Genomic DNA, 16,405 nt, shown 5'->3' on the forward strand with positions numbered 1-16,405 from the left:
TCATCATGTTTTCATTGTCATTTGTTTCTAGGTATTTTTTGATTTCCTCTTTGGTTTCTTCAGTGATCACTTAGTTATTTAGTAACATATTGTTTAGCCTGTATGTGTTTATGTTTTTCACGTTTTCTTTTTCCTGTAATATATTTCTAATCTCATAGTGTTGTGGTCAGAAAAGATGCTTGATATGATTTCAATTTTCTTAAATTTACTGAGGCTTGATTTGTGACCCAAGATGTGATCTGTCCTGGAGATTGTTCCGTGTACACTTGAGAAGAAAGTGTAATCTGCTGTTTTCGGATGGAATGTCGTATAAATATCAATTAAATCTATCTGGTCTATTGTGTCATTTAAAGCTTGTGTTTCCTTATTAATTTTCTGTCTGGATGATCTGTCCATTGGTGTAAGTGAGGTGTTAAAGTCCCCCACTGTTATTGTGTTACTGTCGATTTCCTCTTTTATAGCTGTTAGCAGTTGCCTTATGTATTGAGGTGCTCCTATGTTGGGTGCATATATATTTATAATTATTGTATCTTCTTTGTGGATTAATCCCTTGATCATTATGGAGTGTCCTTCCTTGTCTCTTGTAACATTCTTTATTTTAAGGTCTATTTTATCTCATAATGAGTATTGCTCTTCCAGCTTACTTTTGCTTTCCGTTTGCATGGAATATCTTTTGCCATCCCCTCACTTTCAGTCTGTATGTGTCCGTAGGTCTGAAGTGGGTCTCTTGTAGACAGCATATGTATGGGTCTTGTTTTTGTATCCATTTAGCAAGCCTGTGTCTTTTGGTTCGAGCATTTAGACCATTCACATTTAAGTTAATTATTGATATGTATGTTCCTATTGCCATTTTCTTAATTGTTTTGGGTTTGTTTTTGTAGGTCCTTTTGTTCTCTTGTGTTTCCCGTTTAGAGAAGTTCCTTTAGCATTTGTTTTAGAGCTGGTTTGGTGGTGCTGAAATCTCTTAGCTTTGCTTGTCTGTAAAGCTTTTGACTTCTCCATCAAATCTGAATGAGATCCTTGCTGGGTATAGTAATCTTGGTTGTAGGTTCTTCCCTTTCATCACTTTAAGTATATCATGCCACTCCCTTCTGGCTTGTAGAGTTTCTGCTGAGAAATCAGCTGTTAACTTATGGGAGTTCCCTTGTATGTTGTTTGTTGTTGTTCCCTTTTAGCTTTTAATAATTTTACTTTGTCTTTAATTCTTGTCAATTTGATTACCGTGTGTCTCGGCATGTTTCTCCTTGGGTTTATCGTGGCTGGGACTCTACCGTTCCTTGACTTGGGTCGCTATTTACTTTCCCATGTTAGGGAAGTTTTCGACTATAATCTCTTCAAATATTTTATCAGGTCCTTTCTCTCTTCTCCTTCTGGGACCCCTATGATGCAAATGTTGGTTCTTTTAATGTTGTCCCAGGGGTCTCTTAGGGTGTCTTCATTTCTTTTCATTGTTTTTTCTTTATTCTGTTCTGTGCTAGTGATTTCCACCATTCTGTCTTCCAGGTCACTTATCCATTCTTCTGCCTCAGTTATTCTGCTATTGATTCCTTCTAGTGTGTTTTACATTTCAGTTATTCTATTGTTCATCTCTGTTTGTTTGTTCTTTAATTCTTCTAGGTCTTTGTTAAACATTTCTTGCATCTTCTTGATCTTTGCCTCCATTTTTTTTTTCCAAGGTCCTGGATCATCTTCACTATCATTATTCTGAATTCTCTTTCTGGAAGGTTGCCTATCTCCACTTCATTTAGTTGTTTTTCTTGTGTTTTATCTTGTCCCTTCATCTGGTACATAGTCCTCTGCCTTTTCATTTTGTCTATCTTTCTGTGAATATGGTTTTCTTTCCACAGGCTGCAGGATTGTAGTTCTTTTTGCTTCTGCTGTCTGCCCTCTGGTGGATGAGGCTATCTCTGGATATTCAGAGGAGACTCCTGTGGGTCATGCCTTAGTGAAAGCAGCCAGGGGAAACAAAGGCCTATTCTGTGTTAGTGTTGGAGGGTCTGCTGCAGAGGCAGGTCCAATTATTTCATATTGATATTTTAGTGAAGTATTAATAAATCTTCCCATTCTTAAAAATAAACATTACAATTAGTATATATTTAGTAATCAATTGACTGTGTAGATAAAGCATCAGATTGATATATTGTTTATTTGGATTTAGTTGATTCTTCTAAAGGACCAAAATGTATATGAGTTAAATATTTTTTAAACTTTATAGTGGCTGTAGTTAGTACAAGGAAAAAGACAGATCTTAAGTTTAAAAGCCTTTTACTTGACTTCATTTGAATAGCTTAGGTTCTCAACAGCAACCCCACACATATATAGGCAGTACTGCTTCAGATAAATTTGTTGGATTTTTTGGTAGATAATGAGAGTTAAATTAATGTAACACTAAGAGAAATGCAACTTTATTCACTATTTTCCTGACTGATGAAAAGGTATTAAGAACTTACAAATGGAGTGCTTTTAAAGGATAAACAATTTCAGAGGTCTTCACACATTGATTTTCTCTATATCTTAAAACGTCTCTAATAACATGCTTCACTAAAATTTTCATTTATTGTCTAGCTCCAAGGATGATGGAAGCTGATTTGCTATATATACAGTAGAATTTTTTTTTAACTGCACCAAAGGCATATCCTAGCTCTGTTAAAGGGCCTGCACCACAGTCAATATTAAAGCACAAAAAGTTCCATCAGTTTAATAATAATAAAACCCCAAAAATGGAAAACTGAGGGGGCAGGGAAGAGGCCCCTGAGCCAGGGGCATGGGGAGCCCTGTTCATGGCACCAGGCCTGGCCACAGGGCTCCCCTGGTATTGCTTTTGCTACGAGTTTGGGGGTCAGCAATTGTCCTGTGGGAGCCATCGTTCACCTGGGTTGAGGACCCTTACTTCTTCTGGGGTGTGCTCAGCTTCTGCATGCCTCGAATCTTGCTCAGCAGGCCAGAGATGAAGGCCTCAGTGGGTTTGTAACAGTCAACCAGCAGCTCCTTGACCCTGGCAGCTCGGGTGTCATCACTCTCCGTTTCCAGGAGTTCATCCACATCAGTTTCCAGCTCCAGGATCTCCTCTTTCTGGCAGTCATAGAGGTGAGTGAGCTGCTCCAGGATCCACTCCTCCAGGTTGAGGTGCTTCCGTAGCTCCTTGCAGTTGTACTTGACTGTGACCATCCCTTGGCGCCTCACTGGTCACTCATCGTCTGCGCCACCTGGGACCTCGCCCACAGCCCTAGGGCGGCTCTGAAAGTAGATGCAGGGTCCTAGGCCGCCACTCCCTGGTCCAGGGACCAGAGCCACCAAAGCCACACCCCCCGCAGAGCCAAGTATGTGCATCAGGCCCCTCCCTGCACTGCTGCCTCTGGGACGCCTGCCGGCTGGCTCCAGACCACTAGCTCAGGTTAGCTCATGAGCTCGGATCCACAGGGCTCCGCATGGCTCCATGGCAAGGGCAGAGGCGGCGGGAGCACCTGCGGGCAGATGTAGCATGTGGAGCCCCCAGACCTGGCCTGGCCACACCCCGCCCCCTCCCTGCCAATCCCTAGAATTTTTCTGTATATTAAATTGATAATACTTATCTGGTAGCAGCATTCAGTGTCATGCAATATGTATCGATGCTATTGTTATCTGCTTTTGGAATAAGTCTGTGAGGTACTTCAGCTTGAAAGAAGCAATAAATGAACCAAAAAATAAATGATAACTAATGAGACAGTGAAGAGAACAGGGTAAATTCCCAGATTTCAAATGAGCTGTACTATTTCGTGACTCCACTCATCCTCAAATTATCCTATATATATATATATATTCAGTCACCAAGAATACATCAGAAGATAATTATTTATATGTAGTGGTCTCCATGGTTATTTAGCCAATCCTTTTAGCCCTTGAATGATTAATTCCAATTCATTTATCAAAGTTTTTTGAGCTCCTACTTTTTGCAAACACTGATGTAAACACTAGGGTTAACATGATATAAAAAATAGGGGGAGTCTCAGCATTATAGCTTGATTAGAGTAAGAGTTAATAAGAAAATACAAGGAATCATTAGTATGACTCCCAAGCTGAGTGAGAGGTCAGCATGGACTAATACTAACAAGTGATAACTTCTTTTTTTTTTTTTTTGCGGTATGCGGGTCTCTCACTGTTGTGACCTCTCCTGTTGCGGAGCACAGCCTCTGGACACACGGGCTCAGCGGCCATGGCTCACAGGCCCAGCCGCTCCGCAGCATGTGGGATCTTCCCAGACCAGGGCACGAACCCGTGTCCCCTGCATCAGCAGGCGGACTCTCAACCACTGCGCCACCAGGGAAGCCCAATAACTTCTTATTTGTGTAATTGGAGTTTCCAAAGAAGTAAAGAGAGTCAGAGACAGTTGTTGAAATGGAAGATAGGTAAAGAAAATCTAATATGTGGAAGTAGAGTCCCTGGCGAAGGAAAAAAAAGAAAGCAATAGAATTTATGTTTAAAACTGTAATAAAAGAAAATTTTATAGAAATAAAAGACTTCCAGGTACAAATTGACAAGGCTGACTTAATACTAGAAAATCAACTTGGAATTGTCAACTTTGAAACAGATCCTGGTAAAATTATTGGATCTTAAAGATAATGGAGATATCTTCAGGGTCTCTAGTCATAAAGTGACTAGGATCTTTTTTTTAAAGAGCCCCAGAAAACTCCCAAGCCCCTTCCACACTGTGAAGATAAAAGAAGTCACATTTTGCAAGACCGAAAGGGCCTCCATCAGAACATGACCATGCTGGAGGCTTGACCTTGGACTTCCTAGATCTAGAACTGTGAGAAATAAATGTTTGTTGCTTATAAGCCACCTAGTCTATGGCAATTGGTTATAGCAGCCCAAACAGACTAAGACAAAAGGCTAGTTTATTATTGGGAAGTCCACTAATATCATATAACATATTAATAGGCATAAGAAGAAAAAGCAGATAATAGTCTCCATGGATGCTGAAAAAGCATTTGACAAAATTCAATACATATAAACATTCAAGAACATAGAAATCAATGGATATTTCCTTACCATGTTTCATAAAAATAATTATATATTTTTATACATCTAGATATGTATGTGTATATATATTAAATATATATGAAATAGAGACATAATGCAAATTTGGCAAAATATTGACCATTGTTGAATCTGAGTAAAGAATATATGGGAGGGCTTCCCTGGTGGCGCAGTGGTTGAGAGTCCGCCTGCCGATGCAGGGGATACGGGTTCGTGCCCCGGTCCAGGAAGATGCCACATGCCGCGGAGCGGCTAGGCTCGTGAGCCATGGCCGCTGAGCCTGCATGTCCAGAGCAATGGGAGAGGCCACAACAGAGGCCCACGTACCGCAAAAAAAAAAAAAAAAAAAAAGAATATATGGGAGTTCATTGTACTAGTCTTGCAATCTTTCTGTAATTTTTACATTATATCAAAATAAAATATTGTACAATTCACTATTTCTGAATAACAGAGATAAAAAATTGGCTAAACAATGTCATTTTCTGTGTCTAATCCTTTTTAATCAAGTTACTGTAATAGTCTTTTAATATGGTAGTTCTTGTTACAACTACAATTAATTGTTACAATTACTGCCATTTATAAACTATATTTCAGTGATGGCACATTTATACAGTGTTATCTCACTGATTTTTCACAAAACAACCTGAAAGGGGGATAGAGTTACAATCCCATTTTACACAAGAGGAAACTGAGCCTTCTAGGAGTAAAATAGTTTGCCCAAGTTGACAGGGCAGTAAGTGATGGATTCAAGACAAAAATTCACGTCTCTGTCTCCCTTGCTGTCTCAAATCTTTCCTCCAGTGCATCCATCTAACCCCAAAGACATGAGTTTTTCTATACTTTTGCTTAAATGTGGGGATTATATCCTAGGCTTCTTTTGTATTCCCATAGCACAATATGTGGCTTACACATCACAAACAATCAATAATACTTGTTGAATTGAGTTAAATTACAATGTAGTATGAATAAACAAAAAGGGAAAGAGAAAAGAATAAGTCTGTGCTTAAATAGTTCCCTACATATATTGATTCTCTTTGTCTTAATTTTCACATAAAGAGTAAAATTTGTTAGCTGACACAATGAAAAATTTAGGTAAATGAATATGAGCGATTGATTATATAAAGGTAGTATTGCAAATGTAAACAAAATATTTGACTAGTATTTTTAACTTTCAGGTGGGAATTTTATTGATGGTAAGTTCAATAAAGAGGGAGAAAAATACCAAGATGCTGTGTTTTTCATACTCTGTCTATTCTGAAAAGTGTTGGCCTAGATATAGTGCAGGACATCATGTAATTTATATGTTCATAAGTCCTCCAGTACATGAAGTACCTTCAATCAATGACCATTGCCTAAAGGATGAGGTATATTTTTCCTGAATACACATTTTATTGAGCTATAGCTTGCATAGAGAAATTGTACAAATAATAGGTGTCCAACTGGATAGATTTTTACACAGTGCATTTACCTGTTAACAGAACCTCAGAAGTCCCCATCATGTTCCTTTCCAGTTACTACCTAATACCTCTGATAAAGTTACTATTTTTTTTTTTTTTTTTTTTTTGCGGTACGCGGGCCTCTCACTGTTGTGACCTCTCCCGTTGTGGAGCACAGGCTCCGGACGCGCAGGCTCAGCGGCCATGGCTCACAGGCCCAGCCGCTCTGTGGCAGGTGGGATCTTCCCGGACCAGGGCACAAACCCGTGTCCTCTGCATCGGCAGGCAGACTCTCAACCACTGTGCCACCAGGGAAGCCCAAGTTACTCACTATTTTGACTTCTAACACGATATAATACTTTTGCCTGTTGTGGAGCTTCATTTACATCAAACCATAGTATACATTCTATTTTGTGCTGGGTTTCTTTCATTGAACATTATTTTTTTGAGATATTACCCACATAGTGTGTTCATTCTCATTACAGTATTATGTTCCAATGTACAAATATGCCACTGTTTATTTATTCATTTTACTATTGAGGTATATTTGGGTAGTTTCCAATTTTAGGCTATTAAAGTGGTGCTATGAATGTTCTTATACACGTTTCAGTGGATATATATGTACACATATCTATCATGGATATACCCAAGGAGTGGATGCATATGTTCAGTTTAGTAGATATTACAAACTAGTTTTCCAAAGTGATTATACCAGTTACCTCGCCCATCAACAGTGTATACAAGTTCCAACTGCTCCACATCTCCACCAACTTGCTATTGCCTGTCTTTTTCATTCTAGCCATTTTGATAGGCATGTAATGATAATTAAAATTGTAGTTTAATTTCTGCTTTTCCGATGACTAAGAAAGTGAAATACTTTTTCATAAGGTTTTTGGCCATTTGGCTATTTCTTTTGTGAGCTACCTTTATAATCATTTGTCCATTTTTTTAATTGAGCTCTCTGACATTATCTTAAAATTTTTAAGCTCTTAATATATTGTAGATATTAGCCTTTTGTTGGATATTTGTATTGCAAATATTTTCTCAGTCTGTGACTTGGCTTTTTTACTCTCTTAATAATGTCTTTATTGATGTATCATTGATTTACAATATTATATTAGTTTCAGGTGTACAGCTTAGTGATTCAGTATTTTCACAGATTATACTTCATTAAAAGTTATTACAAGATAATGGCTATAATTCCCTGTGCTATACAATATATCCTGTTGCTTATCTATTTTATAGTAGTTTGTATCTCTTAATCCCATACCTCTAATATGCCTCTCCCCCCTTCCCTCTTCCTTTGGGTAACCACTAGTTTGTTTTCTAAATTTGTGAGTCTTTTTCTGTTTTGCATATACATTCACTTGTATTAGTTTTTTAGATTCCACGTGTATGTGACTTATTTTACTAAGCATAGTATTTTCTAGTTCATCTATGTTGCTGCGAATAGCAGAATTCCGTTCTTTTTATAGCTGAGAAATATTATATTGTATATATATACCACATCCTCTTTATCTGTTTGTCTGTTGATGGGCACTTGGGTTGCTTCTATGTCTTGGCTATTGTAAAAATGCTGCTAAGAACATGGGGTGCATGTATCTTTCTGAATTAGAGTTTTCATCTTTTCTGAATATATGCCCAGGAGTGGGATTGCTGGATCATATGGTAGTTCTAGTTTTAGTTTTTTGAGGAACCTTCATACTGTTTTCCATAGTGGCTGCACTAATTTACATTCCCACCAACAGTGTTCAAGGGTTCCCTTTTCTCAACATCCTCACCGACATTTTTTATTTGTAGACTTTTTGATAATAGCCATTCTGACAGCTGTGATGTGGTACCTTGTTTTTATTTGCATTTCTATAATAATTAACATAGTTGAGCAGCTTTTCATGTGCCTGTTGGCTGTCTGTATGTCTCCTTTGAAAAATGTCTATTCAGGTCTTCTACGCATTTTTTGATTGTGTTGTTTGGTGTTTTTTTGTTGTTGCTGTTTTGTTTTGATGTTGAGTTGTATGAGCTTTTTATATATTTTGTATATCAACCCCTGTTAGTCATATCATTAGCAAATATTTTCTCCCATTCAGTAGATTTTTTTCATTTTTGTCAGTGGTTCTCCTTGCTGTGCAAAAGCTTTGAGTTTACTTAGGTCCCATTTATGTATCTTTGCTTTTATTTCTTTTGCCTTAGAAGACAGAGCCAATAAAATATTGCTACAATTTATGTCAAAGTGTGTTCTGCCTCTGTTCTCTTCTAGGAGCTTTATGGTTTCTCGTCTTCTTTTTATAGAAATATTCTACTTATTTTCTTTATTTTTGTTTGTTTGCCTTTTGCTTGTTTTTATTTTTTAATTTTTTAAATCCATTTTGAGTTTATTTTTCTTTATGGTGTGAGGAAATGTTCTAATCTCACTGTTTTACATGTAGCTGTTCAGTTTTCCCAGCACCACTTGTTAAAGAGACTGTCCTTTCTCCATAATATATTCTTGCCTCCTTTGTTGTAGATTAATTGACCATAGGTGTGTAGGCTTATTTCTGGGCTTTGTATCCTGTTCCACTGATCTGTGTGTCTGTTTTTGTGCCAGTACCAGCCTGTTTAGATTACTGTAGTTTTGTAGTATCTTCTGAAGTCTGAAAGTGTGATACCTCCAGCTTTGTTCTTTTTTTCTCAAGATTGCTTTGACTATTCTGAGTCTTTTGTGGTTTCATATGAATTTATGATTATTTGTTCTAGCTCTGTGAAAAATGTCATGGTATTTTGATAGGGATTGTATTAAACCTGTAGATTGCTTTGGGTAGTATGGCCATTTTAACATGTCATTTAATGATTTCTTTTGAAAAATAGAGGTTCTAAATTTAAACAGTGCAATTTATCAATAACCTCCTTTATTAGTAGTACTGTTTTTGTCCTCTTTAATTAATCTTTGCCTACTCAAGATTATGAAGATAATCTCTTATGTTTTCTTCTAAAAGCTTTATTGTTTACCTTTCTATTTTAGATCTGCAATCCATCTGAAACTCATTTTTTGTGTATCAACCCCCTTGATGAAGTCGTATGATAGAAATAGAATAATAGAAAGATCTTTTATTCTCTAAGCTCAGACAGATCTGGAGAATATAACAGAAGTATGTAGAAGTGTATGCCCAAGAATACACAAAGCATAGTTTTTAAAAACCATATTAAATGATGAAATTAATTTTATTGGCATGGAAAACTGTTGAGTGAACCGAGTGTGTTATAGAACATAAAGCATTTATACAAACTGTATGCACACATATATTTTAGATACATAAATTCATACAGAGTTATCATGAAGGGTAATCAGGCATAGTTTAACAACATATCTGTGAATCATGAGATTTATGGTAATTGGTATTTTTCTTTGAACTTTTCTGTATTGTTTGAATTTTTTTCAGTGAATATGTATCTTCATTTCCAGAATAAACATGAAAAATCATTCTTATTCAAATACAAGTACATAAGGGAGAAGAGTTATCCAGAGGTACCCATAATAACCTTTTGGATCTTTTCATTCAGTCATTTTTCTTGGCATAGATGGTGGCTGTTTTATCCTTTAATAAAAATTGTAATTCCTATTTAATTAGACTTCTGAATCTGGTACAAGTCTGGCCTGAGGGGGAGAGAGGCTAGAACAAAAGAACTCCTTGTGTCCAATAAATAGATTTATTTCTGTAATGAAACATGATTCATGATAAGATGTATCACTTTTATGGTTTATCTACATGCTTTATGAAAGAAGGAACCAATCCCTCCATATCTTTGCATGTTGATTAGTAGAGCCAGTTCAGCTGTATGTACTTTGCCTTCATGTCAAAAACAAATCAGTATATAAAATTCTTTGGTCCACTACAAATTTTCCTCTCATGACTCTGTAGATGTTGTTTAGTTATCCCATAGCCTCTAGGGAATGGAAGGATCACAGGTCAGCCTGCTTTAAATAATTTTATATACTTGCTTTTCTGTTTATAAGCCTAAAAGGTTTTTTTCCTTTATTTTGTCTTTCAAACATTTTTGCAGATGTGTCTATTCATTAGTACCTAGATGTGAGTAACTCTTCACTAGTAGAGAATTTCTTAACTTCGTACTTGCTTTCCTCTCTCTCCCACTAAAAGATTGTTCTCTTTAATTATGCATCTTATTATTGATTCTGTTCCATTTGTTTGACTTTTTTTTTTCCTTATGTTGGATCTCTCCTCTCTACTCATAGAAGTCTCTCTGACTATTGTATCAATCATTTATTCTCTAATTTTCTTCTCTAAGAATTATCCGTGCATTCTAGAGGATTTTATTAAGCTAGACTTCAAGTACTGATTTATTTTCCTAAATTGTCTATTTTGCTCTTTACTTTTTCTAGTTGTATTTTTAAAATAAGTTACTGGTTTTTGAAAATACAGGTACATGGTTAAAACAGTATGAAAAATATTCTGTGAAAAGTTTCTCTTTGTTACCTGACAAGTTAACCACTGTTTTCAGTTTCTTGTGTATTTCCAGAAATATTCTAAGCATACACATGTATGTATGCACATATCTTTTTTCTTTTCTACATAAGTAGTAATATATTATCCATACTCTTCTTCACCTTGCTGTTTTACTTAACAATATAACTTGAAGTTTGTACTGTGTAAATACATTTAGACCTACCTCATTCTCTATTACAATTATATTGTTTTCAATAGAATGGTTGTATAAAACATAATTCTTCTTACATCAATAAATATTTAGACTGTTTTTAATATTTTGCTAATATAAATAACTGTACATATATTTTTTGTTTACATGTGCAAGTATATTTAGACAGGAAATTTTAGAAGTGGAATTGCCAAAAGATAAGTGCATTTAAAATTTTGAAATATATTGCTAATTTTTCCCTAAAAAGCAGAACACTGTATTTTCTACTTTAGCAATCTGATAGATAAGTACCATCTCATTAAATTTTCATTTCTTTAAATATAAACGAAGTTATGCATTTTTCACATGTTTAAGGCCATTGTCTTTTTTAAAATGAGAATTCCCAAGGAAATTATCAATGAAGTTTAAAAAATAACCATTACCACCAATAATAAAATTAAAAGTAATCAAGTATTTAGGATATTTTAATCACTTGTGGCTAAAATATAAATTAAGTGAAGCATTTTTTTAACTGTTCTTGACTTATCTATTAGTTCCATTTCCTTTATAAGTAATAAACAGATGATTGCAACTCAGAAAGCTAAGAGAAAATGACTTAGTTGAAATCTACCGAAAAGATAAATCTGTACTTTTTTTTTAATAAGTTGTAAATAATTGTTAGAAATCAATTTTATCCTAAAAAAGAATCTCAACTACAGGTTACATTTAAATAAGTAATGAGAAAATGTACAGGAAACTAAAAGAAATGAAACCCATAAAGATTTAAGTCTTTTAAGAAAAAGCTACAAGCAATGATTTTGCAATATATGTTATAACCTGAGAAATACATGAAACTGATTATTTTTGAGTGTTTTTTATGAGCTATGTATATGGGATAAAATTGTTTATATTTTATTGACAATTTTTAATAAAAAATTTGTTGATATACACAGGGCTTTTTATTTTCATGCAGAAAATTAGGTCTTTTAAGACACAGCAGTGGCTTTTCCCCATGGGAAGCTGTACACCAGCAAACTTTTAGACCATGTCCAATGTTAAACATGTCCTCTATCAGTTTGATTGATGACCCGGTCTATTCTCAGCAAAACTGAGGAGAAAATGAAGGAATAGAGATGGCGAAAGAACTGGATACAACCTTTACATTCTTTTATCCATCCATCCAGCTATCCATTTATCTTATTCTTGTCTGAGCAGACAAGGTGGTGTGAGGAATCAAACATTTATCTTATCTGTTGTGTTATCTGTTCTTAGAAAGCTTATCTAGGCAGAGAAGAGGTAAGAGGCAAGGTTATATGATGGAAAGACCAGGATTAGACTTTATGCTGCACCACATCTACCACAGTCATCACTGTTACCACTCCAGTCCAAACTGCCAAGTCTGTCAATTGTTCATTCTACTGCAGTGGCTCCTCTATACACTGCTGCTTCCACTTTTAGATCCCTGTAATCTGGTCTTCAGACAGCAACCAAAGTGTTGTTTTACAAATGTAAAATGGGACCAAAAACCTCCAGCGTTATTCCATAACTCTTAGGAGAAGAGGTCTTTATCATAGGATTCAAGATCCTATGTGACCCGACCCTGGCTTCTCTCTGAAATCAGCTCTCAGCACTCTCAGTCACTCACTCTGCTTTAGCCACACTGGCTTCCTTGCATCTCCTTGAACTTGTCAAGGACACTCTTTGGCTCGAGGGCTACTTCACTTGCTATGTTTTCTACCTGAAATGCTCTTCCAGAATATGGCCGCATGGTTTGCTCTCTGACTTCATTCAGTTCTGCTTTCATGTCGCCTCATTAGAGATCTTCCCTTAGCGCCCTATTGAAAAAAATGTACGCTCAGCTCATCTGCTCCCTTACCCTGCATTTTATTTTTCCAGAACACTTACACTACTTCGTATTATATTGAGTGGTTTTTATTGTCTGCCTCTCCTCACTATATTATAAATTCCAAAATTGCAGGAATGCTCTGTTTTCTTCTTTGCTGTACTTTCAGTATGCAACATAGTACCTGGTTCATAGTAGATAATCAGTAGATATGTTGCACAAGTGAATGAAAGCCACATTTTGGTCCTAAGTACTAACTTTCATGGAAATACTCTGTACTACCTCTATTGCTAGTACTGCTAGGCCTATGGCTAAAAGTACAATGTAAGTGAAGCTTGTTTTTGTTTATTTTTTATACCCTTGCTCCATGGCTTGTCAATTAATGCCAATAGATTCTTTGGGTGCCCGTATTTTACCATTATGTTTCAACCTGTTGGCCAGCTCTCTTTTTAAAAATAATTTCATATCTCATCCCATTACTTTTTTATTATTATTTTTAAAACATCGTTATTGGAGTATAATTGCTTTACAAAGGTGTGTTTGTTTCTGCTTTATAACAAAGTGAATCAGCTATGCATATATCCCCATATCTTGCCCCTCTTGTGTCTCCCTCCTACCCTCCCTATCCTGCCCCTCTAGGTGGTCACAAAGCACTAAGCTGATCTCCCTGTGCTATGTGGCTTCTTCCCAGTAGCTATCTATTTTACATTTGGTGGTGTATATATGTCCGTCCCACTCTCTCACTTCGTCCCAGCTTACACTTCCCCCTCCCCGTGTCCTCAAGTCCATTCTCAACATCTGTGTCTTTATTCCTGTCCTGCCCCTACGTTCTTCATAAACTTTTTTTTTTTTTTAGATTCCATATATATGTGTTAGCATATGGTATTTGTTTTTCTCTTTCTGACTTACTTCACTCTGTATGACAGACTCTAGGTCCATTTACCCCACTACAAATAACTCAATTTCATTTCTTTTTATCTCTGGGCTTTCTATCCTGTTCCATTTATCTATATTTCTGTTTTTGTACCAGTACCATACTGTCTTGATTACTGTAGCTTTGTAGTATAGTCTGAAGTCTGTCTCATCCCATTTTTTTCCTAATGACTATCCATCTCTAGTTTCCTAGCACCAGATTATGTGGTCCTGACTTCATACTGCTTCCTGATTTTTCAAGGTTTATGGCTCAGACAAATCATGCAGAATTCTTCCAAGTCTGATATAAAATGGTATGCTCTTCCCTCTGAATATTATGGAAGAGCAATTTCTCACTCTGGCTTGCCTGTAAAACACTTCACAGATGTAGGAGTCTGTGTCATAGATGAAGATTATAGAGGAAATGTTGGTGTTGTACTGTTTAATTTTGGCAAAGAAACATTTGAAGTCAAAAGGGTGATTGAATTGCACAGCTCATTTGTGAACAGGTTTCTTATCCAGAAACAGAGGAAGTTCAAGTTTTGGATGATGCTGAAAGGGGTTCAAGGGGTTTTGGTTCCACTGGAAATAGCAAGTCTTATTCGAAACCCACCAGTCTAGATTTGTGGTTTGTAGATCTAAACCAGAATTCTAAGCAGATATATCAGAGTATATGGCTGTGAAGTATGTCTGACCTCACATCACTTCTGGTTTAATTTACCAGGGAGCCTTGTTTCATTCTGGGATTCTGCTGAGATACTTGTTTTAATTTTGAGTTGGACTGCCAGCTACAAGTATAAAGCTGCTTCTAGCATCAGTTTCAGTGGTCATGGAGTAAGGCAGTATTTTACTAATTTTTCTTGGCTTTTTTTTCCTAGTGTTTTGCTAAGGCTTAGTTACCAGAAATGTTTCATGAAAGAAACTTCCATATCTTCTTTCTTACCCTACAAAAATTAATGATATTTTTTCCTTCATTGTCATTGATTGTTAAGAAAGTTGACTACAGTAATTGATTATTATGGCTAATCTTTTATCTTGTTTGCTGATTTCCTTCTCTGGAAGGTTCACATTGGTCCAAATTACTTTTTGCTAACATATTATTATGTATAGTCTTTTATTTTTTCATTTTTATTTTATTACTCCAAGCTTTATTACCTTGTAAGTACAATACCTTACTTTGGCAGCCAGAATTTTACATGATATCTCACCTCCAAAGATGTGCTGATATTACAGAACCTTTATAGAGCTGCTCTAAAATGGAAAATTGTAATTCTTATTTTCTCTCTCCCTCTCTCTCTCTTCTCCCCTCCCCCTCTCTCTCTGCCTTTCTCTTTTTGCTTCTAGTTACATGGATTAGCATTCTCAGTGTATGAAAAAGAGCCCATGATCTCCATCTGTATATTGTTAATATACATTTATGCTTACCTTTGATAGATGTTTATATATGTGTATTATCTGTAAAAGTCTGATACATATTTATTTTTACAATCAAAGTTTCTGAGTGATAAGGTTTGGGGTTTGTGAGCACATAGTATCTTACAAACCATCATGTGCATTGACCCCCTGATGCTGACTCTTTATTTGGTATTCCTTCCAAACCTTCCATATCATCACCTCTTAGAGCAGCCTGTCAGACACTTAGAGGGATGTTTAAGAAAGCCCTACAGAATTGAACTACCAACTCTAGGACAACACAGAGTATTTATGCAATAAAATGATGTCACAGATTAAGAACTGGAAAATGACACTGTGATGATTGATGGCAGCAAATTTACTTTTGGCATGAGAATGGACTGAGTGTATGTCACCCCTATCCTGTAAATCGATACATAATTATCCATAAAATTCCATGCATACACTAACTTTCAGAAGAAGATATGTTATTTTAAAGTAAATGCTGGTAAACACCATCTAAAGGCAAATAGGAATAGCCTTCTAAGTTGCCAAGATTTTTCCTTTTTACTATTTTAATGAAGCATTTTTATTCTGGTAGTAAAATATTCTTCTCATTGAAATTCAGAGATTAATTTTTTAACATCTTTATTGGAGTCACTTGCTTTACAATGTTGCATTAGTTTCTGCTGTACAACAAAGTGAATCAGCTATATGTATACATATATCCCCATATCCCCTCCCTCTTGAGCCTCCCTCCTACACTCCCTATCCCACCCCTCTAGGTGATCACAAAACACTGAGCTGATCTCCCTGTGCTATGCAGCAGCTTCCCACTAGCCATCTGTTTTACATTTGGTACTGTATATATGTCAATGATACTCTTCATTGATCACTTCATCCCAGCTTCCCCTTCAACCTGTGTCCTCAAGTCTGTTCCCTATGTCTGCATCTTTATTCCTGCCCTACCGCTAGGTTCATCATTATCATTTTTTTAGATTCCATATATGTGCATTAGCATACGGTATTTGTTTTTCTCATTTACTTCACTCTGTATGACAGTCTCTAGGTCCATTCATCTCATTACAAATAACTCAGTTTTGTTCCTTTTTATGGCTGAGTAATATTCCATTGTATATATGTGCCACATCTTCTTTATCCCTTCATCTTTTGGTGG

General features: G+C 36.1%; 1 protein-coding gene and 1 pseudogene across 2 annotated transcripts in view; one reads left to right on the forward strand and one right to left on the reverse strand.

The window, feature by feature from the left end:
- UNC13C (unc-13 homolog C) overlaps window positions 1-16,405 on the forward strand; it is a 654,288-nt gene that overhangs the window by 486,333 nt on the left and 151,550 nt on the right. The window lies entirely within an intron of this gene.
- LOC102986014 (protein phosphatase 1 regulatory subunit 14B-like) lies at window positions 2,887-3,345 on the reverse strand (annotated as a pseudogene).

Source organism: Physeter macrocephalus, chromosome 11, assembly GCF_002837175.3.
Source record: "Physeter macrocephalus isolate SW-GA chromosome 11, ASM283717v5, whole genome shotgun sequence".
NCBI lineage: Eukaryota > Metazoa > Chordata > Mammalia > Artiodactyla > Physeteridae > Physeter > Physeter macrocephalus.